The 26,267-nt window shown below is 40.4% G+C and overlaps 1 protein-coding gene across 3 annotated transcripts in view; it reads left to right on the top strand.

Annotated features, from left to right (window-relative positions):
- Positions 1-1,731: 1,731 nt before the first annotated feature.
- Positions 1,732-26,267, top strand: part of THRAP3 (thyroid hormone receptor associated protein 3) — a 72,627-nt gene continuing 48,091 nt past the window's right edge. Inside the window, exon 1 of one of the 3 annotated variants that reach the window (XM_082415576.1) lies at positions 1,732-1,873. The gene's annotated coding sequence lies outside the window, so the exon portion shown is untranslated. Of the gene's footprint in view, positions 1,874-2,099; positions 2,487-26,267 lie in introns of those variants that run through there. The other 2 variants (XM_082415577.1, XM_082415578.1) reach the window with 2 other exon arrangements.

The following is a 26,267-nucleotide window of genomic DNA, read 5'->3' as shown; positions in this document are numbered from 1 at the left end:
GGTGTTCTTTTCCTTGAGAGGCACTCCAAGCTTAGTGGAGAATACAGACGTATGCACAATTTATTAGGTAATGCTTATTGGAGAAAAGAGTTCAGTTTTCTGCAGGTTCAGTTTGAGATACCAGTGGGAAATCAGGGTATGGTGACAAACATCTGGAACTGAGTTGATGCTAAGACATAGATAAGGGAGTAAAATTCACAGAAGAGCTGCAAAAGCTACCTGAGTGTGCCAGTCACTTAAGGAGAGAGGTCACTCAGGGAGAGAGGTTGAATGAGAAGAGAGAGAGGAGGCTAGAACTATGGGGTAAGTTTATGGGCTAGGGAAGGGGCAGAGGTAGGAGAAAGGTAAGAGATCGAACACAGAGGTGTTTTGGAAATAAAGAGTAATGACTATGTATTTTTGTATCTACCTAGTTTACCACCGTGTTCCTAGTATCTTGCACTAGGCATAGCCTATAGTAGACACTCAGAAAATCTGTGAATTGAAAATGAAATTGAAACAGAACCTCTCAAGAAACACTACACAGCATGCAGCCTACAGGAAATGCTCAAAGAAAGAAAACAGTGTGGAAGGAATGCTGCTGAGGCCAGTAAGGGTGAGAGCTGATGTGGCACCATGTGAGATTTGAGTTGAGCCTAGTGAGTTTTTCTCGCAGGAAGAATAGATTCAATATTTTTTTTCACCTTTACTTTGTTTACTTTGTCCTGGGGATACAGAAATCCATCAAAACTGATCTTTGTTTTAAAGAGCTCACAGTCTGGTGGGGAAGACAAACACAGTCCTTGATATATAAGATGGAAATGTACTGTGGGAGGACAGAGATGAGGAAGAGCTAGTAAACTTGGAAGGCTTCACAGAAGAGGTGACATTGGAGCTCAGTCTTAAAGCTTGGCGTTCAGTAGGGTAGGAATTCTAGCGCAAACCAGCCTGTGCAAAAACCTTGATAAATGCCGTGGTTGTCAGACTTCTATGTGCGTTAAGAATCACTGGAGAAGTCTGTTTATAATGCAGATTCCAAGGCTATACCTCCCGGGAAATTTCTGGTTCTATAGGTGAGGGCATCCACTTTAATAAGCTTTACAGGACCACACTCTTTAAAACCTCTTTATGTGCTCCCATTGTCGTTGGAGGTGGGGGGCAGCGGTGGCGGGAGATGAGGGTGGAGAGAGCTTTGCCCACCCGGGCTTCTGGGTCTCCATAGGAGCACACTGTCACAATAAAAACAAATTCATTTTGGGTCGCGCTTTCAGGGTAGTAGATACTTTCGTGTGCCGTACTTTGTCGGAGTCCCGCAACAACTCTGTGGGGTAGAAATTAAGAGTCTCATTTCATAGGGGAGGAAACGGAGGCTCAGAGAGGGGAGATTTGCTCAAGGTCACGAAGCGAAAGGTGGCAGGGCAGAGACCGAAAGCCAGGCTAGCAGATTCCCAGCTCAGAGACTTTCCGACTACGAAGGGAGGCCGCGAGTGGGTGGGGCTCAGGCCCTTGCTCCAGACTGCTTCCAAAATGGTGGGGGCCTTGGCGTCAGCAACGCCCCCGCCCCTTCCGTCCACCTCCCTCCTTCTTCCCCAGGCCACCCAGGCGGGGGGAGGGGACGGAACGGATCAGCCCACGTGACTGCCGACAACCTGGCGCGTGACGCAGAGCGGCGGGCCCGGCGCTCGCCTTGCCTTGTGGGAAACGTAGTTCCGTAGACCGTCAAGCTGGCCAGGAAAGCGGGACCTAGGACTACATTTCCCAGGAGGCCGCGGGGCGACGCCGCAGCTGACGCCGTCGGAGAGCTGGGACGCGGGGCGCGCTGTCGGGCGGGGGGCAGGTTCGGGCCGGTTGTGCCGTTGCGAGGCTGCTGCTGCGATCGCTGAGGTGGGCCCAGGTGAGTGAGGGCCTTTGATAGGAATTAGGGCAGCTCAGTCTGCTCCACTCGTTTCGTCTTTTATCTTTTCTCCGCGGCCGCTGGCTCAGGGCGCCCGGCAGGCCTGGCGCGGAGCCGCTCCCCCTCGCCTGCTCCTCGGCTTCTTCTGAGCGGGCCCTGCTCGCTCCGGCTCCTCCCCCTCCCCGCCCTTCAGGGCTTCCCCTCGCTCCGGCCTAGCTCCCGACGCTCAGGGCCGCGTTTTCTCCGGAGCACCCCCTATCCTTCTTTTTCTTGCTTGCAAGCTGCCAGGGAGGGGCCTCCACCTCCTCTGTCTCCCCCCTTAGGCGGGTGAATCCTATTATTTGGATTTCTCCTTTTCCCGGAACTCTTGAGTGCCCTTCCCCCCAGCCTAATCTCCATTGGCCTGGATCTGTCTTCTTCTAGGGCGCATGTGGCTGGCACTCAGTAAATGTTGGTACCTCTTCCGTTCTTTTCTGCCTTGTGGCCAGAGGAGGTATAGTCCACATTTATCACGCACGGGAACATTGGTGAGCCCACTTTCATTTCTCTTAACGCTGGAGGTGAGGCCGACTTGCGTTCCAGTAGTAATTGGCGTGTGTTCTGCCTGAATAAGGTAATTTCTTTCATCTCCCTTAGCACCTAAGCAACTTTTATCAGTTATTCTCTTTGCCTTTCTAAGTCTTAGGGATGGAGTATGGCGGCAGAAACTGGCGAGTAGCGCTGGTGCCCAGCAGTTGGAGCCGTCAGTGGTAGTTGAGTGTTTACGGGGAGGTTGTTCATTGGATTGAAGGAAAAGCCTCAGAGCGTGGTAGAGCCTGGCGGGAGAGAGCCGATGAAGCTTCTGGTGGCAGCGTAACGGAAGGATCCTGGAGCCAGCTGCCTGGGTTCAAGTTTTGGCTCTGCTAGCTTTTGGTTTCAGGTCGAGGAGCTTTACTTCCAGGTCCTTCAGTTTTCTTATCTGCAAAATAGCGGCAACACTGGTTATTTTATAGGGTAACTGTGAAGGTTAAATGAGGTAAATTGAAAACCGCTTAGCTCATTACCTACCATATATTAAGCACTATTATCATTATAGTCGCTTTTAGAATTTATAGGTTGTAGGCCCAGAGTGGAAAGGCACGTATCACACCGTCTTTTTCTTCCCCTTTCAGATGGCCCTCCCTTTTCTTGTTTGTGGCAGTACTGTTTGTTGTAGTTTTTCCTGTTATCTAGACAGACTGATGTGTGTATCAAGCCTGTTAAAGAGCCAAAGCTGGCTGCTGCCATGAACAACTTGTGGAACAAACTGGGCTTAGTTTGTTCTCTACTGGGAAATTTGTTTTGTGAATTAGTATACACACTTTAGCAATATCAAAAGCAGTTTTTTTCTGCAGCCATTTAAGCTTGATTGTATTTTGTAGAAGAGTGGATTGAAGTTTCTGTTAGGAACTGTTTAACTAAAAGCCTTTACGTTCAATACAGTTCCATCTCTGCTTTTTACATCTCTTAGCACTAGTGAAAGATCTCCGGTTTTGGAGACTGGTGTTTTTAGTCTGCAGACTAGGTACAGTCCAATTCTAGCGGTGGTGGTGGTAATAGTAGTCATAGCAGCAGCAGTAGTAGTAGTTCTTTAGCATATTAGTTTAATAGCATAACTAGTACAGGTATTTTTTTTTTATTAATTTATTTTTTATTTTTGGCTGCATTGGGTCTTCATTGCTGCGTGCGGGCTTTCTCTAGTTGTGGTGAGCGGGGGCTACTCTTCGTTGTGGTGCGCAGGCTTCTCATCGCGCGGTGGCTTCTCTTGTTGTGGAGCACTGGCTCTAGGCACGCGGGCTTCAGTAGTTGTGGCACACGGGCTCAGTAGGTGTGGCTCGCGGGCTCTAGAGCGCAGGCTCAGTAGTTGTGGCGCACGGGCTTAGTTGCTCCGCGGCATGTGGGATCTTCCCGGACCAGGGATCAAACCCGCGTCCCCTGCGTTGGCAGGCGGATTCTTAACCACTGCGCCACCAGGGGAGTCCCCAGATTCACATTTTAAAATCGCTTTTGCCAAGGGTGTAGAAAATGGATTGTGGGGCTATCAGTTAAGAGGCTATTGTACTGGTGTAGCCTGGAGATGATAGTTGCCTGAAGTAGGGAGATGGAGTGGAGATGCGTTGGTGGGAAGAAGCGGAGGGTTTTGAGATCAGGTAGTTTTAATATTCTCTAGAGCAAGACGTTCTTAGTACGGTCCATGGACTACAGGGAGCTCATGAACTCTAAAATTTTTGTGAGGGAAGTGCATTTTCTCAAAGGGTCATTACCTTCCATCATTCATTGGAATCTCAAAATTTAAGAACCAGTGCTGTAGGGTTTGTAATGCAGGTTTTTTTTTTTTTGGCTGCGCCAGGTCTTAGCTGCTGCACGTGGGCTCTTTGTGCAGGTTTATAACCCATAAAAAAGTAATTGCCCGTGGCTTACCAGGAGAGTTAAGAGTCATGGGTACCCTTTCTAAAAGATTGCCTTTTTTAAAAAAAAAATTTATTTTATTTATTTATTTTTGGCTGCGTTGGGTCTTCATTGCTGCGTGCGGGCTTTCTCTAGTTGTGGCGAGTGGGCTTTTCATTGCAGTGCCTTCTACTGTTTTGGAGCACGGGCTCTAGGCGCAAGGGCTTCAGTAGTTGTGGCTCATGGGCTCTAGAGCACAGGCTCAGTAGTTGTGGCACAGAGGCTTAGTTGCTCCGTGGCATGTGGGATCTTCCCGGACCAGGGCTCGAACCCGTGTCCCTTGCATTGGCAGGCGGATTCTCAACCACTGCGCCACCAGGGAAGCCCAAGGTTGCCTTTCTTTAGGGAATCGTATTTTGTATGTTTTAAACCAAAGTTAAATGCTGTGCCACAGGAAAATCACCTTTTAGTTTCTTTTTCTCTAGGAGTTACGGGCCGATGCACATACTGAGGAAGCTAAACATTAGTGAGCTCAGTTTCACGAAAATCCTATCCATTCCTACTGTTTTCTTCCATTGGGTTTTGTTTACAGTTCCTATTTTAGTGGTAGAAGTGGAGTACCTTAGTGTGTGAAGAGTGAGATTGTTTTCTTCTTGCTTTCCTTTCTAACAGTTAGGGGTTTCATATGTATGTTTATATATTTTGTAGTGTATTTTTCAGATGATAGTGTGTTACTGGAAGCATAGGGTGTGCTTTTTTCCGCAGAGTTAGAGCTCTACCACTGAAAGAACCATGTATTTTTCTTTTTATGGCAGAGGTTGAAGACTGAAGGCTCATGGACTAAATCCAGTCGGCAGATGTGTTTTGTTTGGCTCACACAGTGTTGTAAATTTGAATTAGTTGTCAACAGTGAAAAACAGGGAGATTTCATGTAAAAATGTGGATTCAGGCTGTTTTGAAAAATCAGATCTGGCAGCCATGGACCTGTGTTTCTGCTTGCAGCAGCAATCTTTTATAGTTGGGCACGTCCTTATATCACCACTAAAAATTTTTTTTTCTGCTTTGGTGCTTTATTTCTTTCTTTTGTTTCTTCTTTAAAATAAAAAAGGAAATTTTAGATAACTTCAGAAGAAGGAGATGGAGCAGTGCAGTGGGGAGGGGAGGGCCCAAAACATTGAATTATTTTGTTTCCACACTAAAGAAACCCAAGGGCTTTTAGAAGGCAAAAGGCATTGATCTGACCCCTGCCCATGCCTTTTTAGCTGGCACATGTGTGGTGTCCTCATTTTTGTTCTGCCTGATTTGCTTTGTAGCATCTGGAGTGCAGTAACTGCACAGCTTGGCTTGTTTCAGAAGATAGAAGGCCAAGCAAAAGAAGTTGCTGAATGTCTAATTAGAAGACTTTTGGTGCCTGTCCTGAGGCAAAAGTGTGTATATGTGTGTGTGTGTGTGTGTGTGTGTGTGTGTGTGTGTGTTAATGTATGCGTTTGTGAAGTCCATCGCTTTGCTTTCAGAAATCCTGTGTGTTTTTTGGAGAGGTTCATAACTCAATTTTATTTTTGTCTATTTTAATAAAAAGGGCAGGATACATAAAGGATTTAAAAAAAAAAATTATTTGGCTGTGCTGGGTCTTAGTTGCGGCGTGCAGGATCTTCATTGCTTTTAGTAGAGGCATGTGGGATCTAGTTCCCTGACTAGGGATTGAACCCGGACCCCCTGCATTGGGAGCATGGAGTCTTAACCACTGGACCACCGGGGAAGTCCATACAGAAAGGATTGATAGAGGAAGTCATAGAGGTGAGACTGCTTTCTGAAGTTACCGTAGAGATTTCTTCACTCCAGGACCCTCCACTGTATCAGGGTTTCCCAGAAGATGATCCCATTGTATCTAAAGGATGTGTCCTATGTGTTCTAGAGTCTTGACTAAAACCTTTGGCTACCAGACTATGGGCTATCAGAAAAAAACTTTAAAAATGAAGGAGATTGAGGAAGTTGGTCAGGCGCCAGAGTGGGGTTGCCCAATAAAGAAAAAGAATTGGGTAAATTTTTTAATGTAAAAAAAATTCTTGTTTCAGGTGTAATAAAGTTATCCTTTACAAAGCCTTTTTTTTGGCTGCACAGCACGCGGAATGTGGGATCTTAGTTTCCCGACCAGGGAGACCAGGGATCAAACCCCGCGCCCCCTGCAGTGGAAACGCGGAGTCCTAAGCACTGGACCTCCAGGGAAGTCCCACTCTGGCAGTTTTGATGTCCCTTTGTATGCATGTATCACATTGGACAGTGTTCTGAGAGAGGCTTTCCTTGACGACCTTATCTATAATGGTACTCTGATCATTAGCCAATACCCCTCCCCAACCCCGCGTTATTACTATGGGACATTATTTATTTTTCATCTATTGTGTCTTCACCTCTTTAGAGAGTGAAGCAGGGATTTGTTTGATTCACTGCTGAATCCCTACACTTAGGACATTCTCTGTTAAATAGAAGAGGCTTAGTAAATATTGAGAGAAAGGATGAATTAATATGGGAATAAATAGATGGCTGACTGGGTGGCAGTCTCTGGAAGTGCTCCCACTATCGAGTTCCAGCTTACTCAGATTCTGTTAAGCTACCTGTTGAAAATAATTTGTATGGCGGTTGGTGAGGAGATTGCCAAGGGGCAAGAGGGTACTTACTGGAGTGATAAAAGTATTCTATTGTTGGGTTGGTGTTTACATAGTATATTTTGTCAAAACTCACTGAAATGTATCTTTAAAATGTGTACATCTATTATATATGAGTTATAATAATTTATAAAAATTTGTATTCAAAACTCATTCTCTAAAGGCTGTTCTGTAAAACTGAGGTAACTCTGTAGGTAGGCTGTGGTAATGATTGTTTTCCTTGAATTTTTGGTAAGTTTAGCCAAGTATAGGTGGGACAGGAGGTTTTAAAATACTCTGGAGTGAGGAGGTGCCTCAGGCATTATGAGGGAAGGAGGCTAAGCTGGCCAGGCTCTGAATAGCCCACCCCCATTTCAGTCTGAGGTGCTGCATTGATATTTTGTACTTTGGGGTTTGGTAGGGGATATTTTCTGTTCCACTTTTAGCAGAATATTTTCAGCTGCAGTGTTCATTTAATAGGGCATGGTCATAGAGATATATGATCTGTGGTACCTAGAGACCTTGGAATGAGATGAGAAATGGAAGTCCTTGTTTCTTACCAGTTTTTTGTTGTTTTTAATTAAACTGGGACCTTGGGGCAAGTTGCTTAACCCTTCAGTGTATCTGTTCAATTTCAGATGGAGATGGAAATCTCTTACCTACCTCCAACAAGGGTTATTGTGATGGCTAGATGATTAGCCCAGTGCCAGGGCACATAGTAGGGATTCAACAAATTAATTTTATTATATATGGAAGATGGATTGCTTGTTAGCTACTTGGGAAAGGGAAGTAGTTATATGGCACTAAATCTGAAAGGACAGTGAGAAACACCCAGAGCCCTCAACTGATAGCATATGGAAAGTGCTGAGTACATGATTAAGTTGGTATTTCAAGATTGTGAGGGAAGGATGACTTAATTATTCAGTAAACAGCTCTGGAACAGTTGGCTAACCTTTTTGAAAATTACGTTAACTTGAAAGAATAAATCACGTGAAAATGAGAGATACAGATTAAATCAAAAATGAAGTACCATTTTTTCCCTCAGATCTCCATCATGATAAAAAAAAACAATATGACGGCTATTGTTGGTGAGGGTGTGGGGAAATGGACATTCTCAAGTACTCCTGGTAGCAATATAAGGTGCTGTAGCTGTTCCGGAGAACAACACAATGTACCTGTGCTTTTAGGAATATACCATAAGGAAATAATTGCACAGGTCCTTAAAGATAAGGATAATCATTACAGTGTTACATTAAGTGAAAAATTAAAGGCAACCTAAATGTACAACACTAGGGAACTGCTTATGTTATAGCATGTGTGTACAGTGGAATGCTAGGTAGAAAAGAGATGTAGATTGGAGCACCATATTTGTTGACACAATACAATGTGTAGAAAAATGCCCAGAATTGATCCTTTTGTTCTGTTCAAAAGCCTTTCTGACTCTCCATTTCCTCCTTAGTCAGTGTTTATTAAGCATGTACTGAGCTTTAGATTCTGTTGGGGAAAAATTACCTTAAATATGTGGTCTGTGGTCTAGATCTGCACAGTTCATTTTGGTAGCCACTAGCCAAATGTGGCTAGCTCACTTTGAGTTAATTAAAATTAAATACTTAGTATATTTACTTAGTATGGTTTTCACACTAGCCATATTTCAGGTGGTCAGTAGCAGCAACATGTGAATGGTGGCTGCCATTTTGAGTAGCATAGATATGGAACATTTTCCTCATCTCAGAAAGTTCTGTTAGCGTGGATCTAGATTGTTTTTTCATGTTTTTGTCAGCATTGCTTCTGCATATGATAGGTGGGGCCTCATAGTAGTTGCAGTTTTCTCCCCTTTACAAAAGGATTTTGGACTTTCCTTTGGCTATCATTTATGCATCACCATTTTCATAATATTTAAACTCTTTTTACCTCTTAGCCCACAATGGGTTTGTTCAGAATGCAGAGAGAATGCTACCTATGTGGCCAAAGGGGAAAACATGGGGACAATTTTGCTAAACCTCCTAGTTCTGGATTAGAGTTTTTTTTAACCTATTAGAGTTTCTGTTCTTCACTTTAAAAACAACTGAGCAGGAACTGGAATTGAGATTCATGCATGGATTGTTTTTGGCATTGTTTGGCTTTTCATTTTTTGGGGAAAGAAGGCATTAAATACTTATTAAATGTCTACTAAGTGCTAGGCATTTACTAAAATGAAAATAACGTGATATACAGATCTTTACTAATTGATGTACTTTTGGGATTTAATTTCTGTCCAGGTTAGTTATTTTTTAGAAGTGGATGGATTTATTGCTTAAATTGGGGCTTCAAATATTGCCTTCAGAATATTGGTTATTTATGTTGGATGAGCTAAATCTTAATTTGTTATTTTGGGGCTAGGGTAGGCAAATATATTCCCACTGTGTTAGTGTTATTACAGTTGTGATGATCTCATTGAATGTGGCTAAAATGAACTTTTAGAAGATTTAGTGTAAGTTGGCTTTTACATTCTCTCATCTCTTTAGGCTCGTGTTTCTCTTATACTGGGTAGGTTAGTTGCTCTGCATCAAGTGTTTTTCGTAGGGATGAAAATTTCTTTGATTTTTTTTTCCTCCAGTGTTTTATTATGAAAGATTTCAAGCATGCAGGAAAGTTGAAAGAATTGTACAGTGAGTACCCATATGCCTGCCACCTAGATTCTACATTTGTTAGCATTTTGCTATGTTTGCTTTATCACATATCTTTATACTCATCACTCCACCGTATTTTTTTTCCAGGTTTTTTTGTTGTGGCTAAATATACAGAACATAAAACTTACCATGATAATAATTTTTAAGTGTGCAGTTCAGTGGTATTAAGTACATTCACTGTTGTGCAGCCATCATCACTGTTCATCTCCAGAATGTTTCATCTTGCAAAATCGATACTTTATACCCCATTAAATAGTCAGTCCCCATTCTCCCTTCCATCCCCAGCCTCTGACAACCATCATTCTACTTTGTCTCTTAGGTTTAGACTGCTCTAAGTACCTGATATAAGGGGAATCAAAGAGTATTTGTCTTTTTGTGACTAGCTCACTTCAGTTAGCATAACGTCCTCAAGGTTCATCCATGTTGTAACATGTCAGAATTTCCCTTCATAATATTCCATTGTATGTAGGTATATACCACATTTTGCTTATCCATTTATCCATTAGTCAGACACTTGGGTTGTTTCCACGTTTTAGCTATTGTGAATAATGCTGCTGTGAACCTAGGTGTACAAATATCTCTTCAAGACCTCGCTTTCAGTCCTTTTGAGTATATACCCAGAAGTGGAATTGCTGGATCATATGGTAATTCTATGTTTAGTTTTTTGAGGAACTGCCATTCTCTGCTGTTTTCCACAGTGGCTGCACCATTTACATTCCCAGCTACAGCTCCAATTTTTCCACATCCTCACCAGCATTTCCTCCCTCCCTCCCTCCCTCCTTCCCTCCCTCCTTCCCTCCGTTTCTTCCTTCCTCTTTTCTTTTTTTTTTAAATAGTAGCCATTCTAATGGGTGTGGGGTAGCTTTGATTAGCATTTCCCTATTGATTAGTGATGTCCTCTTTTCATATGCTGTGGACCATTTGTATATCTTCTTTTGAGAAATATTTGTTCACGTCCTTTGCCCATTTCCTTATTTTTTTTGAAGCATTTTAAAGTAAGTTGCAGAAATCAGTACATTTTATATTTAAACGCTTCAACATGCATATCATTAGCTAGAGTTCAATATTTATGATTGAACTCTTATGAGTCTCTTTGGGGGAGGACAGAGAGGTACAATTTACACACCTAAATGTGACCATCATTTCTTTAATTTATACGTGCTTGGATAGAGAGATTTTGAGTGCCAGTTCTTAGCTGGAATAGTTCCCTTTCCTCTGATTTAATGATGTTTGTCTCAAGTTAGATTTACTTTTGTCAAATTAATATTGTGACCATATAATTTATCTTTTTGAACCAGGACACTATTGAGAGAGGGGATGCTATTAATACACTGGGACAGCAAGTGTAAACTGACTATCTTGAGCAAACCTGGATATAAGGTCAACCTAAATATTAAAGAAGAACTTTTATAGATTGAGATTTTTTTCAAAGTAAATGCTTATTTAAGCACTTTACATGCATTATCTCATTTAATCCTGTATTTTACAGGGTAAGTGAAGAGTTTCTTGTTTTACAAATGATAAAGTTGAGGCATAAGAGATTAATTTAGGAAGAGATAAGATTTGAACCGAGGTCTGACTCTAAACTTGCACTCTTAGCATCTGCTGTATTGCTCAGAGTAAGGGTCCAGGGAGTGGACTGACCAGTAAATTAGGGGAGTCCTCACATAACAGAACATCCCGTTTTGTTATTGTCATGCTTATTAGATCCAGAGTTAAATTATTTAAATTTCTCTTCAAGAATAAATGGACTTGAATCTACCAGCCGACTGCAGAGGCTTTTTGATTCGCCTTGCTGCAAATAGAATGACAGAAGATGTATTTCAGAATCAATAATATTTGCCTAGCTTTTTTTTTTTTTTTTTTTTGGCCGCTCAGCACGGCTTGTGGGATTTTAGTTCCCTGACCAAGGATTGAACCCGGGCCCTCAGCAGTGAGAGTGCAGAGTCCTAACCACTGGACCCCCAGGGAATTCCCTTGCCTAGCTTTTTGTGTCTTTCCATCTTTAAAATGAAAATACGCCTTCCTTCCTACCTTCCTTATTTTGAGAGAATTACAGCATATATATTTTGACACTAATATAAAGAATACATGAAAAATTGTATAGTTCGGTATCTTATGCAACTTAGCATAGTCACATGCCATCATTTCTTTTATTACTAAATGGTTATTAAATGGTTTGGATATGTAAAAGTGATGAAAATCCTATCTCACGTAAGTTTAGGCACAAATAGAATTAGTCTAGGGCTGTTTTTTTTTTTCCTTGTGCTGTTTTGACAGTTGAATGAACAGTGTTAGTTGAGCACTAGAAATTCTCAGATGTAATTGTTTTGAATGTCATTTGAGTTTAGCCACTGCAGTGAACCATCTCTTCAACAAATTGTTGGACTCTTGGTTCAGAAGCAGTGGATCCAAAATTCATTGAAAGAACGATACATAGAGTGTCATTTAATTATTGCAAATGCTTTGTCATATCATTTATTATCATTTTTTAATATTTTTGAAACATCTTCTCTTTGAGAGAAGGCAGCTTAATGAAAAAAATTTTAACATGGTTAGCCCAAAGAGCAGCTTCCTGATAAAATCTGGTACCTGCCCTGACCATTAATGTGTTGAGGTATTTTCATACATGAGCCATGAATGTAAATCAAAGGTTAACTGTTTAATTTTGAAGTTGTCAACTAGCATTGCTGGGGTTTTTAGGAAACTAAGATTTTATGTGCTGGTCAGAAGTATACATAAGTTGTAACTTAAGTTCCAGATATAATATGTATATATAATATTATAACAATGTGTTATTCCATCTGGAATCTTGAGCTTTCCCTTCTCACCTGATCTTATTCTGGTAACTAATCCTAGAGCTGTGAACAAGAAATAGGAGGTGCTTTCTGAGGAGAGGATCTTTGGTTTCCTTGTTCTGTATTAAATATCATTGCAGAGCTGTAGGGATACAGGCTTTGTCTTCTGTATTGTTCATCCTCCTGCCTTTACTCCTTTTACTGTGTAGGAAAACATTGTTCAAATCAAAATTGTACGTCCTGGATACACTTTTTTTTTTTTTTCTGGATACACTTTTTGGATGCATTATGTGTACAAAACTCAGCCTTTTGTATAGTAACTCATGAATAATCTAGTTTTCTGTAGAAAATATTCACAACTTTTTCTTGACTATGTTTCTTTTTTTCTTTTTTTGGCTGCGCTGTGCGGCATGTGGGATCTTAGTTCCCTGATCAGGGATCAAACCCGTGCGCTCGGCATTGAGAGCGCGGAGTCTTAACCACTGGACCGCCGGGAAGTCCCTTGACTGTATTTCTTGATACAAGTTATATAGCATTTAGCGTAATTTTGTTTTCTCCCTGAGTAGTCAGCACCTGAATTGGACCCAATGTGGAATTAAACAAAATGCTAGGGATTTAGCTGGATCTCTCCTTTGCATTGGACAGGTATTTGAGTATCAGCTAAGTTTTTTTAAAGGTGATTCTGGAAATGGAAATATCTTTAAGGATTTAATTTGTTGTTTGGTGGTTATGTAAGCATGTTACTGGGGGAAAAAGCCTTAATGTAAGTATAAAATCTTGATTCACTACTGAAACAATTTGGGAAAATAAAATTCTCATTGTTGAGGCTATCCACCGTTATCCTTTCCCTTCCAACTTTCTTGTTTTTATTTTTCAAACTGCTCTTTTAGAATACAGTGTGCTATGTGCTTTACATACATTGATTCGTTTAATCCTATGATAATTTTATAAGATCAGTGTATCTGTTTTTTGATATGAGAAACTTAGTAAGATTACACACCTTGTTCAGGCCTGCACAGTAGTGGAGTCAGGATTCTAATCCATGTCGGTCACATTTGCAAAATTCTTACTCTTAATCAGTCTGCCTGTATTCAACATATACTTTCTTTTCTTTGTTTCTTTCTTTTTTTTTTTTTTAAGAAAGGATTATTTTATTTTATTTTTGGCTGTGCTGCACAGCTTGCGGAATCTTAGTTCCCCAGCCAGGGATGGAACCCGTGCCCCCTGCAGTGGAAGCGCAGAGTCCTAACCAGTGGACTGCCAGGGAATTCCCCTCAACATACACTTTCATATGCTTGTCCTTCAATGTGGAGTTGTTTCTTTGATTTAACCTTAAAAGCATTGCTTGATGAGTCCTATTTCAATCTTTGGAAGTTGTTTGCAAAAGTTTAAATGTGTGTGGCCAAGAAGCTTATGAGGTACGTGGGAATGCTTGTACTTTTCTGTCACTATTATAGAGAGTTATATTAATCCTTTTTTCCTCTAGAGAGGGACTGAGAAATGAAGTCTCAAGTGAGCACAACAACAGTGTTCAGCGTTGTACAGCATTTTTTTTCATGGTTTTAAAGTATGCAATCTGAAGACATGTAGGAAGTACAAAGAATAATACTGTATAACTGGTGCCCATGTATTGACTATTTAAGAGATCAATTTAATAAATTTAAGAAATAAAGCTTTACCACCATAGCTAAGTCTTCTAGAATTGTTCTCCCCTTCTCCCCCAACTCTCTTCTAACTTGGTGTTTATGATACCTATGCATTTTTCTAGACTTCTATTAAAAATGTATGCTTTTGTAAACAAAATATAGTATTTTTGTGGTTTTAAACTTCATGTAAATTGTTCAATACCAACTGATACCAAGAAGTTCTTGTTTCTTTTTTTTTTTTAGCGTTCTTTTTCCTTTTTTTGTTGTTGCTTTTTTGTAGCTTTTTTTTTTTAATGTTTATTTATTTATTTTTGGCTGCGTCGGGTTTTCATTGCGGCGTGTGGGCTTCCCTCTAGTTGTGGTGTGCAGGCTCCCGAGTGTGTGGGCTCTGTAGCTGCGGCGCGGGGGCTTAGTTTCCCCTCAGCATGTGGGATCCTAGTTCCCTGACCAGGAATTGAACCCGCGTCCCCTGCATTGGAAGGCAGATTCTTAACCACCGGACCACCAGGGAAGTCCCTAGCTCTTGATTCTTGATACCAAGAATTTGTTTTTGTAACTTGTTTTTCTGCTCAGGCTTCTGTTCGTGGGATTCATTCATGGTATATGTGTTCTTCATTTTCACTCTTTTATAGTATTCATTGTATGAAAGTGCCAGTTTTTATTTATCCAGTTTGTACTGTATCCTGTTTGTACTCAGAGAGCGCTGCCAAGAATATTCTTGTATATATTTTCTACTGACTTGAGAGAATTTCTCTAGGGTTTATACCTAAAACTGGAATTTCTGGTATTTCACGGTATATGCACATCTTTAACTATCACATTATTCTCCAGAGGAATTATACCAGTTTGTACTCCCAATATATGCATTTCTGTTGCTGTACATCTTAATGGCACATGATGTCGTTAGACTTTAAAATTTTTTGCCATTCTTGTGAGTATGAAATATCTTATTATAGTTTTAAATTGTATTTCTCTGATTAGTAGTGAAAATGAATATCTTTGCATATGTATATTAGCCATATAGGTTTCTTCTTTTTTTAATTGATCATCCCCTTAGCCCACTTTTTATTTTTAGCATTTATCATCACTTGACATAACATATAGTTACTTGAGTGTATGTCTTGCCCCACCAACCACAAGATGAGAGACTTTCTCCTTTTGTCAGTGTTGTGTCTCTAGTGCCAAGGACAGTGCCTGGCATACGTAAATGTTTAATAAGTATTTAATAAATTAATCTTTTTTTTAATCTGAACAATTGAGTTTTTTGCCTTTTTTATTGATTTGTAGGAGTTCTTTATATAGAGTCTGAACTCTAATCCTTTGTTAATATGTATTGCAAATATACTCTCCTAGTATGTGGTTTCGTTTTGATTTTCTAAAGCATACAGACATATTTATCAATCTTTACATCTATGGTTTATACTTATAACTTGTTTCAAATCCTCTATCCGGAATTTGTACAAATATTCTCCTATATTTTATTCTAAATGTTTTAAAGCTTTTCACATTTAATGTTTGTTTATATGCTTTTTTTTCCTTTTAAGTCCACTTGGAGTTTATTTTTTGTGATGTGAGGTAGGGGTCAGTGGTGAGCAGTTACATTGCTTATAAATGTTTTGGAAATAAGATGCATTTTGTGAGAAACTCTGTACTTAGGAGTGGTGAGGTGGCCTTGGGATTTTGGCATTTTCTGGGAAGAAGAGGTTTGCATCCCTAAAGGTGTTTGTAAATTGATGTTGGGTTAACATCAGCAAATTTACAAAGCAGTTGCAAATTTATTTCTAGAATTAGCAGAACCAGAATACATGTGGACATTTTGGGTAGAGTTCCAAAATTGCTGATAAGACTATTTCTTAGTTTGTTTGAAAATAAGTTTTAATTTGGCAGTACTCTGGGAAGTAGTTTTGACCTTTGTGTCAAACCTAGTAGCTTCTTCCAATTTGTAATTTAAAAAGGAAAAATAAGAAAGAAAAAAATCTCTGAAGGTGAATGTACTTTAGTAGGTTCTCCAGCATGACATGATCATATCCAAATTTGTTGCTAGAATAATGTCACAAATATTTGTAACAGATTATTTTGGCATCAAATTTAGTCTCTCTCCTGTTGCTTGTTTACAGATGAGAGGAAATGTGACTGATTTAGAAGTTGGTTATCCTGGTCTGATGCTCTGGGTTAAATGGGTTAATCAAATTACTATTTTGCATAAATTTTTTTAGTGAAAGTAAGCAGTTGTGGAAGATAATACTCTGAATGTACCATCCACTTTTCCAACTCTGAAATTAAGTTTTTTGGGAATTCCCTGGTGGTCCAGTGGTTAGCACTTGCTGCTTTCACTGCCGTGGCCTAGGTTCAATCCCTGGTCAGGGAACTAAGATCCGTAAGCCACACAGCACGGCCAAAAAATAAATAAATAAAATAAAATTAAGAGTTTTTTTGTGGATTGAAATTTCCTTTCAAATAGGCCTTTAGTGAATTAGATTTATTTTTATTTAGCATCTCTCTGTAGCTTCCAGTAGTGTAAATTTAAGGCAAATAATAGATTATTTAGGGAAGACAGATTTCATAAAGCACATTTAAAAATTTTTTTTCCTGTTAGATAATAAGTAATTGGGAAGAAAAGTGAGAAATTAGAGCAGAGTGGATGAAGTTTGTGGTTTAAGGTTCTTTAACAGGTAAAAGGTAGCATGATGATGTGGAAAGAACCGGGACACACTGAGCGCTAAGGGCCTTTAGCTCTAGTTTTGCCTCATCTTCTTGGGCAAATCTCTTCCTTTATCTGGGTTCAGTTTTCCTTCTGTAAAAACTAGGGTTGTATTAGATAATGATCTCTAAGAGTGCTTCCAGTTCCTAATGCTTTGTGACTCTAATTCTAGTGAGATTTGTCCATAACTCTGATATGCTCCTGGGTCAGATTGGAGTGGATCATGGTCTCTTAATCACACGACTCTCTGCTCTTTGATTAAAGCTAGCTGTAGACTGACTCAGGGCTGCACACCCTATACATGATCTGATGATAATGAACTTTCTCTTTATTCTCCTAGTGCTAGGAGAAATAACAAATAGTTATTTACAAGTAACTATTTCAGTGAGGTGTAGAAACAGAGCCATAAAAGTTATAAACGTAGGTTGGAAGTTGTATTAATACCAGGGTGTTGGCAGATAATGATAATACTGAGCAGAGATAAACTGCTCTGTTGATCTATAAGAACCTTAAAAGGGCACAGATTTTCTGATTCATCTTTGTGCTTTCCATAGTGCCCAGTGAAGGAAATTAACAATTGTTTATTACTATTATTTGAGTCCTTGCTATATTACTGTGCACTGTACTATGATTTAGATGTTTTCCTCATTTAATCGTTTCAGTAGCTTATGAGATAGTGTTGCCCTTATCTTATAGATCAGGAAACTGAGACTTAAAGGAGTCAGAATGCTTTAAACTAGTTTTTATGTGACGCCAGAGTCTGTTCTCTTTATTGCCTCAATATGCTGCCTAGCAAAGACATTATTCATGGGGTGCACTCAGTGAATGTTAACTCATTGAAATACTTGTGAAATGTTTTATGTTCATTGTTTTGAATCTTTTTTTTTTTTAAGTATTTATTTATTTATTTAGGGCTGCGTTGGGTCTTAGTTGTGGCATGTGGATCTTTTGTTGTGTCGTGCGGCCTTCTCTCTAGCTGTGGCATGCGGGCTCGGTAGTTGCAACGTGCTGGCTTAGTTGTCCTGCAGCATGTGGGATCTTAGTTCCCCGACCAGGGATCCCCTGCATTGCAAGATGGATTCTTTTTTTTTTTTTTTTAAACCACTGTACACTTTAAGATTTATTGATTGATTGATTGCTATGTTGGGTCTTCGTTTCCGTGCTAGGGCCTTCCCCAGTTGCGGCAAGCGGGGGCCACTCTTCATCGCGGTGCGCGGGCCTCTCACTGTCGCGGCCTCTCTTGTTGCGGAGCACAGGCTCCAGACGCACAGGCTCAGTAGGTGTGGCTCACGGGCCCAGTTGCTCCGCGGCATGCGGGATCCCCCCAGACCATGGCTCGAACCCGCGTCCCCTGCACCGGCAGGCAGACTCCCAACCACTGCGCCACCAGGGAAGCCCCGCAAGATGGATTCTTAACCACTGGACCACCAGGGAAGTCCCCCAACTGAGTATCTTACTAATAGGACATCCTTAAGACAAGGCAACATGTGGTTGGCAGTTGTGTTCCAAAGTAAAAAATTAAACCTGAGAGGGGACCTGGAAGTTGAGGATAGGGAGGGTAGAAATTAGGAGGGAGACCTCTTTTCATTATGTACTCTTGTACAGTTTGAAATTTTTACTGTGTATGTATTACTAAAATGAAAAAACTAGGTAAAAAGAAGAATTAAACATTTTAAGTTTGCTAAGGCAAATGAAACAGTTTAAGTTAATATTTCAAGTTCTGTGATTCTGTACATGTTTTTACCATTTTAAAAACTGTGTACATGTGCCACAATATGGCTGAACCTTGAAGACATGCTAGGTGACATAAGTTAGACATAAAAGGACAACACTATGATTCCACTTGCGTGAGATACCTAGATTAGTCAACTTCATGGAGACAAAGTAGAGTGGTGGTTGCGGTGATGGGGGTGTTACTGTTTAATGGGTGCGCGGTTTGTGTTGGGGAGATGGAAGAGTTCTGCAGATGGATGGTGGTGATGGTTGCATACCAGTGGGAATGGGCTGAATGCCACTGATCTGCACTGTATGCCTAAAAATGGTTAAAATGGTATGTATCTTGTGTTATGTATGTTTTACCATAGTAAAAAATATATATATTATTTAGCTAGTATTTACTCGTTTTGTTATTCAACACCGGGGAATCCAAAAAAAGGAGTTTCATCTGGTACTTGCCCTCAAGGAGCAAAATAGTCTAGTAATATTGCATGATTAGTATTTTTCAAGGAAATAGAGGCTTAAGTTGTAAGGAAATGGTGATAGCTTATAAAAAGTTGTAATGTGATAAAATAAATTCTGGAAAAGTAGCTGTTAGGATTTCCTGACAGTCTTGTATGCTGAATAGGCCAGAGGATTCAGATGAGAAGGTTATAATTTTGCCCCGAGGCACCTCTGCATAGCCTAAGAGCAAGATTTTAAAAATCACCTGTCTAGGTAGGAACTGTCAGGTACACAGATGGCATGTTGATCCGTCTCTCTCTGTTGTAAATTGAGAACCTGGGGCACAGAATAATGGTGCCATTTAGGGGTCAAGCTCATTCAGCCTGGAATCAAGTATAGGTTTGGGTTTGTTGCCAGAGTGGTCTGCTTCTTTAAGAGATTTCGAAGATGTAGTGTCTTATATTCTGAGTCTGCCATAAATCCAGATTCTGAATTATCAAGAGAGAGAACATTAATTGTTTAATGACCTTGTGACTACCTATAGCAGCTAGTTGAAGTCTTGTCTTTTAACTCTGTCATTTTGACATTGGCCTGATTCATAATTATTATTATTGAGTACTAATGGTGTGCTAAGCACTTTCAGTAACTTTATGCATATTAATTTACTCAATTTTCATAACCCTTTGTAGTAGGAACCAGTTTTACAGGTAAAGAAACAGATAGTGAGATTTAATTAAGAAATTTAGGGCTTCACTGGTGGCGGGCGGAGTGGTTAAGAATCTGCCTGCCAATGCAGGGGACACGGGTTCGAGCCCTGGTCTGGGAAGATCCCACATGCCGCGGAGCAACTAAGCCCGTGAGCCACAACTACTGAGCCTGCGCGTCTGGAGCCTGTGCTTCGCAACAGGAGAGGCCACGACACTGAGAGGCCTGCGTACTGCGATGAAGAGTGGCCCCCGCTTGCCGCAACTGGAGAAAGCCCTCGCACAGAAATGAAGACCCAACACAGCCAAAAATAAATATAATGAATAAATAAATTAAAAAAAAAAATTTATCACAGGTCTAAGTTAGTTGGTGGAGTGGGAATCAATCAAATTTAGGCAATCTAGTTTTAGAGCATGTGTTCTTTTCTATTATTTATTGGTAAGTGCTTTGCAGATTGCTTTGGGATGATGGATTACTAATTTTATTTGCTTTACTGTAAGTTGCTGGGCATAAGTATTTAAAAATGACATTTTCTACCATTTGAGATCCTACAGTTTTGAGAATTACTGTTCATTAAGGGTTTATTCTTGTTTGGCCATTTGCACTAAATGACTTTGTTAGGCAAATTATGTAAATTGAATACAGTTTTTGAAATACAGGTGTGTTAGTGAGAAGAATGGGATTCTTTTGGGGGGAATAACACTTTTAATTGGGGTCCATAGCAATTGATGGCAAATGTTCATCTGTTAATGATGAAATTTGTAGTGAGATTTTACAAATGTCATCTTTTTTAAAAATTAATTAATTTATTATTTTTGTCTGCGTTGGGTCTTCGTTGCTGTGCGCAGGCTTTCTCTAGTTGTGGCGAGTGGGGGCTACTCTTCATTGCGGTGTGTGGGCTTCTCATTGCGGTGGCTTCTCCTGTTGCGGAGCACGGGCTCTAGGCTCGCGGGCTTCAGTAGTTGAGGTGCGTGGGCTCAGTAGTTGTGGCGGACAGGCTTAGTTGCTCTGAGGCATGTGGGATCTGTTCTGGACCAGGGCTCAAACCCGTGTCCCTGGCATTGGCAGGCGGATTCTTAACCACTGGGCCACCAGGGAGGTCCCCATATGTCATCTTTGAAAACATCTTTTCACACAGGTCCTGCCAAATACTAATACTAATCCATGAGCGTATGATTTTTTTTTGGAGCATATGATTTTAATTGAGCATATTTATCACTTGGAAGGCTTTATAGAATTCTGTTAGATTCTTTTCTCGATATTTGCTTTTTAGCCTGCTCTTACACTGCACATTAATCATTTCCAATTGAAGATTAGATGGAAGTTCCTCAGTTGTGTTTAGATGGATTTTGAAATATGGAGATTTCCTTTGCACTTGCATTGGGGAAATACGGTAAAACTGTAGTTTGAGCTAAGAAAATATGTCTGCTTCAAATTTGTGTGGGACTGGGTATCTCATTGCTTGTTTTAACTTTCGACAGTACAGGAAATGAAAAAAGTAACAACATTACTTGTGATTCAAACAATGTATGTTCATTTTAATTTGCTGTAGTATGTTTCCCATAGAAGTGCTGTTTTGTCTTGTTAATTTTCAAATGGATTTATTAAGAAACGTTATTAACTGTGCAGCAAAAGCTAATTTCCAAAGCCATTAAGTATTCAGTAATAGTGTTTAAGGATGATTCCTCTTCAGAAAAATTTCAAATTCAGTCTTTTTTTTTTTTTTTAAAATTTTTATTTATTTATTTATTTGTTTATTTATGGCTGTGTTGGGTCTTTGTTTCTGTGTGAGGGCTTTCTCCAGTTGTGGCAAGTGGGGGCCACTCTTCATCGCAGTGTGCGGGCCTCTCACTATCGCGGCCTCTCTTGTTGCGGAGCACAGGCTCCAGACACACAGGCTCAGTAATTGTGGCTCATGGGCCCAGCTGCTCCGCGGCATGTGGGATCTTCCGGGACCAGGGCTCGAACCCGTGTCCCCTGCATTGGCAGGCGGACTCTTAACCACTGCGCCACCAGGGAAGCCCTTTTTTTTTTTTTTTAAGTATTTATTTAGGCTGCGCCGGGTCTTTGTTGCAGCATGCGGGATCTTTAGTTGTGGCATGTGGACTCTTAGTTGTGGCATGCAGACTCTTAGTTGCAGCATGCATGTGGGATCTAGTTCCCTGACCAGGGATTGAACCCGGACACCCTGCATTGGGAAAACGGAGTCTTACCCACTGGACCACCAGGGAAATCCCTCAAATTCAGCCTTGAGCTTAAAAAAAAAAAAAAAACAATAAAATTTTATGGCTGCTAAGCCATTTAACTGCTGTTTAGTAGGCAAGTCAAGATTCACCTTCTGTTTCTGACAGAAATTCATAGAACTGATGAATCCACTACAGAAGTGGATTGAGAGCAAATGAAGGTCACTCTTGACAATACTGGTTCAATAGCATGTGATAGATTTTTTTTGCAGAATGCTTGCTGATGAACAGTACAGTGAATAAACCATTTGCTTGAAATACTTTACATTTTTCACAGGCTTTGTAAATTTGTCCAACTAAGCCCTTTCTTCTCCACACGTTTTTACCACCATTATTTGTGCACATCTTAGCAGATTCAAGTTCAGATTGTATTGAATTAATGTTCTCTCAACCTTTGTGAAAAGATTCTTGCCAGTGGTTGTTCCACACAGACTGTTTTGTTCATAGTGTTCAGTCACTTCAGACTTAGCATTGACATCACTAAACAACTGAGCAGTATCAGTAATATCTGTTGAATCATCAAGAGCCGTGGAACACCACCCACAATCATTTGCCTTTTTTTAAAAATAAATTTATTTTTGAACAGTTTGATTTACAGACAGTCTCGGAAAATAGTACAGGGTGTTCCTATGTATACCCCATATCCATTTCCTCTGTTAACACCTTGCATTAGTATGGTACATTAGTCACAACTAATGTACCAGTATAGGTACATTGGTATATTCTTACTTAACTGAAATTCATACTTTATTCAGATTTCCTTAGGTTTTTTTTTTTTTTTTTAGTTTTTAAAAATTTTTTGGCCGTACGGTGTGGCATGCGGGATCTTTAGTTCCCTGACCAGGGATCGAACCCATGTTCCCTGCAGTGGAAGCACAGAGTCTTAACCACTGGACCACCAGGGAAGTCCCCAGATTTCCCTAGTTTTTACCTAATGTCCTTTTTCTGTTCCAGGATCTCATCTAGGATATACATGAAGTTGTTGTGTCTCCTTAGGCTTCTCTTGGCTGTGACAATTTCTCACACTTATTTTTGGTGACCTTGACAGTTTTGAGGAGTACTGGTTAGCTGTATTGTAGAACGTCCCTCAATTGGTATTTGTCTAATATTTTTCTTATGATTATACTAGTGTTATGGATTTGGGGGAGAAAGAACACAGAGGTAAAGTGCCATATCATATCAAGGAATACATGCTATCAGTGTGACTTCTTGTTAACTGTGATTATCTGGCTAGGTTTCTCCAAAAAATTACTCCCTCCCCTCCCTGCCACAGTGTACTCTTTGGAAGAAAATCGCTAGGCATACTCACCTCCACTTAAGGAGTGGAGAGTTGTAGTCCACCTCCTTGAGGGTGGCGTATATACATAAATTATTTGTAATTCTTCTGCATGGGAGATTGGTCTTTTCTCATCCATTTATTTATTTATTCAGTTACTTATTTATATCAGTATGGACTCATGGGTATTTTTGTTATAATCCAGTACTTTATTTTGTTCTAATTTTTCTGATTTTTACTATTGAGAGCTCTTTCAGTTTGACAGGAGTGTCCTTTTGACATATCCCCTTTATTGTGTGTGGTGCTGTTTTTTTGTTGTTGTTGTTTAGCACTTCCTTACTTTCTGGCACTATAAGATACTCCCAAGCTCATACTGTGAATCCCCTCCCCCAGCCCTAGATTCAGCCATTTCTCGAAGGGGCCCTGGTTTCTTTTATTGGAGAATGGTATTAGAAATCAAGATCTGGGTGCTAGGTGTGCACATTGCTACTGGAAGGTTATTGCTTCCAGGTCTTCTCAGCTGACAAAGCAAGGAAATACATCTGTATACTAACATATATTCCATATACTTACAGAAATATTTGTAAGTATTTCATATTTCTGCATATCTTCATTTGTATCTGTATTAAGCTAGACATGAATTACTGATATCTCCAATTCTAATCCAGTACCTCATTGATCATTCTAGTCTTTTCCTTTTTTATCTATAACCTCCCACTCCCAACAGTGAGAAACTTGGCTCTCACCATTTGCCATCCATTTACTCATTAGTTCCAGTATGTATGTGGTGTAGTGGTTTCAGGATTGTTAACCTGTACCCTTTAACAACTTTACAACTAGAAAACTTTAACAAGTAGAATACAGTGGTTATATGCAGTTCCTTTTGCTTTTTATCTTCTCATTTCACTTATTTTCATAGTTAACTTAGGTTAGCACCTTTCCTCTCCACTTGCCCTATTTTTTAATTGACTACTTATATTGCTCCCATTGTCCTCAACCCTTCAAACCAAAAAGCTAATAGTCTTAAACAAGTTCATTCTCTCGAGACACATGTTTTAGGCTCTTGCAGTCAAACATAACTTAATTAACTCACTATAGATAAACGACTTTCCTCCTTACGTTAACAGATACAACACTCAAACTTACTTCGGTTGTAGCCTTATTTTTGTTTATTTTTATTTTGTTTTTATGAAGGTTTTCTGTTATGATAAGATACTCTTTTAAATTTTTAAAAAATTTCCAGCAGTTGGTTTCCTGTGAGTTGGGAATATTGTGTGAGTGCTTAGTTTGGTAATGTTGACACATATTGTGTTCTTGGCACAGCTATGGCATCATTTCATAATAAACACAATGTGTTGCCATCTAATTGGATTAAAAAAAAAGCACCCACACTCCATGTGTGATATGACAGAATACATGGTACTTGAAATGCTTTTTATTTTTATTTATTTAAAAAATTTATTTATTTATTTATTTATTTATGGCTGTTTTGGGTCTTCATTGCTGCACGCGGGCTTTCTCTAGTTGCAGCAGGCGGGGGCTACTCTTCGTTGGGGCGCACGGGCTTCTCATTGCAGTGGCTTCTCTTGTTGTGGAGCACGGGCTCTAAGTGCACGGGCTTCAGTAGTTGTGGCTCACGGGCTCAGTAGTTGTGGCTCATGGGCTCAGTAGTTGTGGCTCGCGGGCTGTAGAGCGCAGGCTCAGTAGTTGTGGCACACGGGCTTAGTTGCTCTGCGGCATGTGAGATCTTGTTGGACCGGGGCTCGAACCCGTGTCCCCTGCATTGGCAGGCGGATTCGTAACCACTGCGCCACCAGGGAAGTCCCTGAAATGCTTTTTAGTTACAATTGCTTCACCACAGTTTGTAGCAGCGCAAAGTGGTGAGACCACTGCTTGTAGTCGCTTTTGCAACTACTTTGCTGTTGTAGTGTGAAAGCAGTTATCTATAAACAAATGAACCTGGCTGTGTTGCAGTAAAACTTCACGGATACTGAAATTGGAATTTCATAGAATTTTCACACGTCATTAAATACTTTTGATATTTTTCTACCATTTAAAAAAAAAAAAAAGTAGAAATTGGGGAATTCCCTGATGGTCCGGTGGTTAGGACTCCGCACTTCCACTGCAGGGGGGCCTGGGTTTGATCCCTGGTCGGGGAACCGAGATCCTGCAAACTGAGCGGGTAGCCAAAAAAAAAATGTAGAAACTGTTAGGTGGTTCATAGGTGGTACAAAAACAGGTCGGGCTGTGTGACATCATTTGCTCACCCCCCCAAGCGAAGAAGGCCCTCTGTATACTGGACACATTTGGAAGTATCTGTCTTTCTCTCCAAAACCATTCATAGTAATTTCACCAGTCTTAGATTCAGTATTGGTCCCTGGTTCATACCAGCGAAGCTGCTTGGAGCAAGATATTGCACAGTTTTCTGTGGTAAAACACTAAAGGTTTATTTGCCTAGCTGTCATAATCTTATCAATTCCTAGTATTTTTTTCAATGGGGAGTGGATAAGATTAAATTTTGTCATTGGCTACTTTGGGTTAACTTGAATAGAAGACACTGTCCTCTTTTGTTCCTATTTATTTATTTATTTATTCATTCATTCATTTTTGGCTGCATCATGTCTTTGTTGCTGCCTGCGGGCTTTTCTCTAGTTGCGGCGTAGGCTACTCTTCGTTGCAGTGCGCAGACTTCTCATTGCGGTGGCTTCTCTTGTTGCGGAGCACGGGCTCTAGGCACGCGGGCTTCAGTAGTTGTGGCTCACGGGCTCTAGAGCGCAGGCTCAGTAGTTGTGGCATATGGGCTTTGTTGCTCCGCAGCATGTGGGATCTTCCGGACCATTGCTCGAACCCATGTCCCCTGCATTGGAAGGCGGATTCCTAACCACTGCGCCACCAGGGAAGCCCTTTTGTTCACTTTTATTCAACTTGATTTTGAAAGTAGACACATTAGTCCTTAAGTATTGTAGAAGCAACATGTGCCTGGTGGTCTTTTTCTTTTTTTGGCTGTGCAGTGCGGCATGCGAGATCTTAGTTCCCTGACCAGGGATGAAACCCATGCCCACTGCATTGAGAGTGTGGAGTCTTTTTAAAAAAATTATTAATTAATTATTTATTTATGCGGCTGCATAGGGTCTTCGTTGTGGCACAC

The sequence above is a fragment of the Balaenoptera physalus genome (assembly GCF_965194825.1).
Source record: "Balaenoptera physalus genome assembly, chromosome: 1".
Taxonomy (NCBI): Eukaryota; Metazoa; Chordata; class Mammalia; order Artiodactyla; family Balaenopteridae; genus Balaenoptera; species Balaenoptera physalus.
Note: the sequence above shows the minus strand (reverse complement) of the source record. Positions and strands in the feature narration are given on the sequence as shown.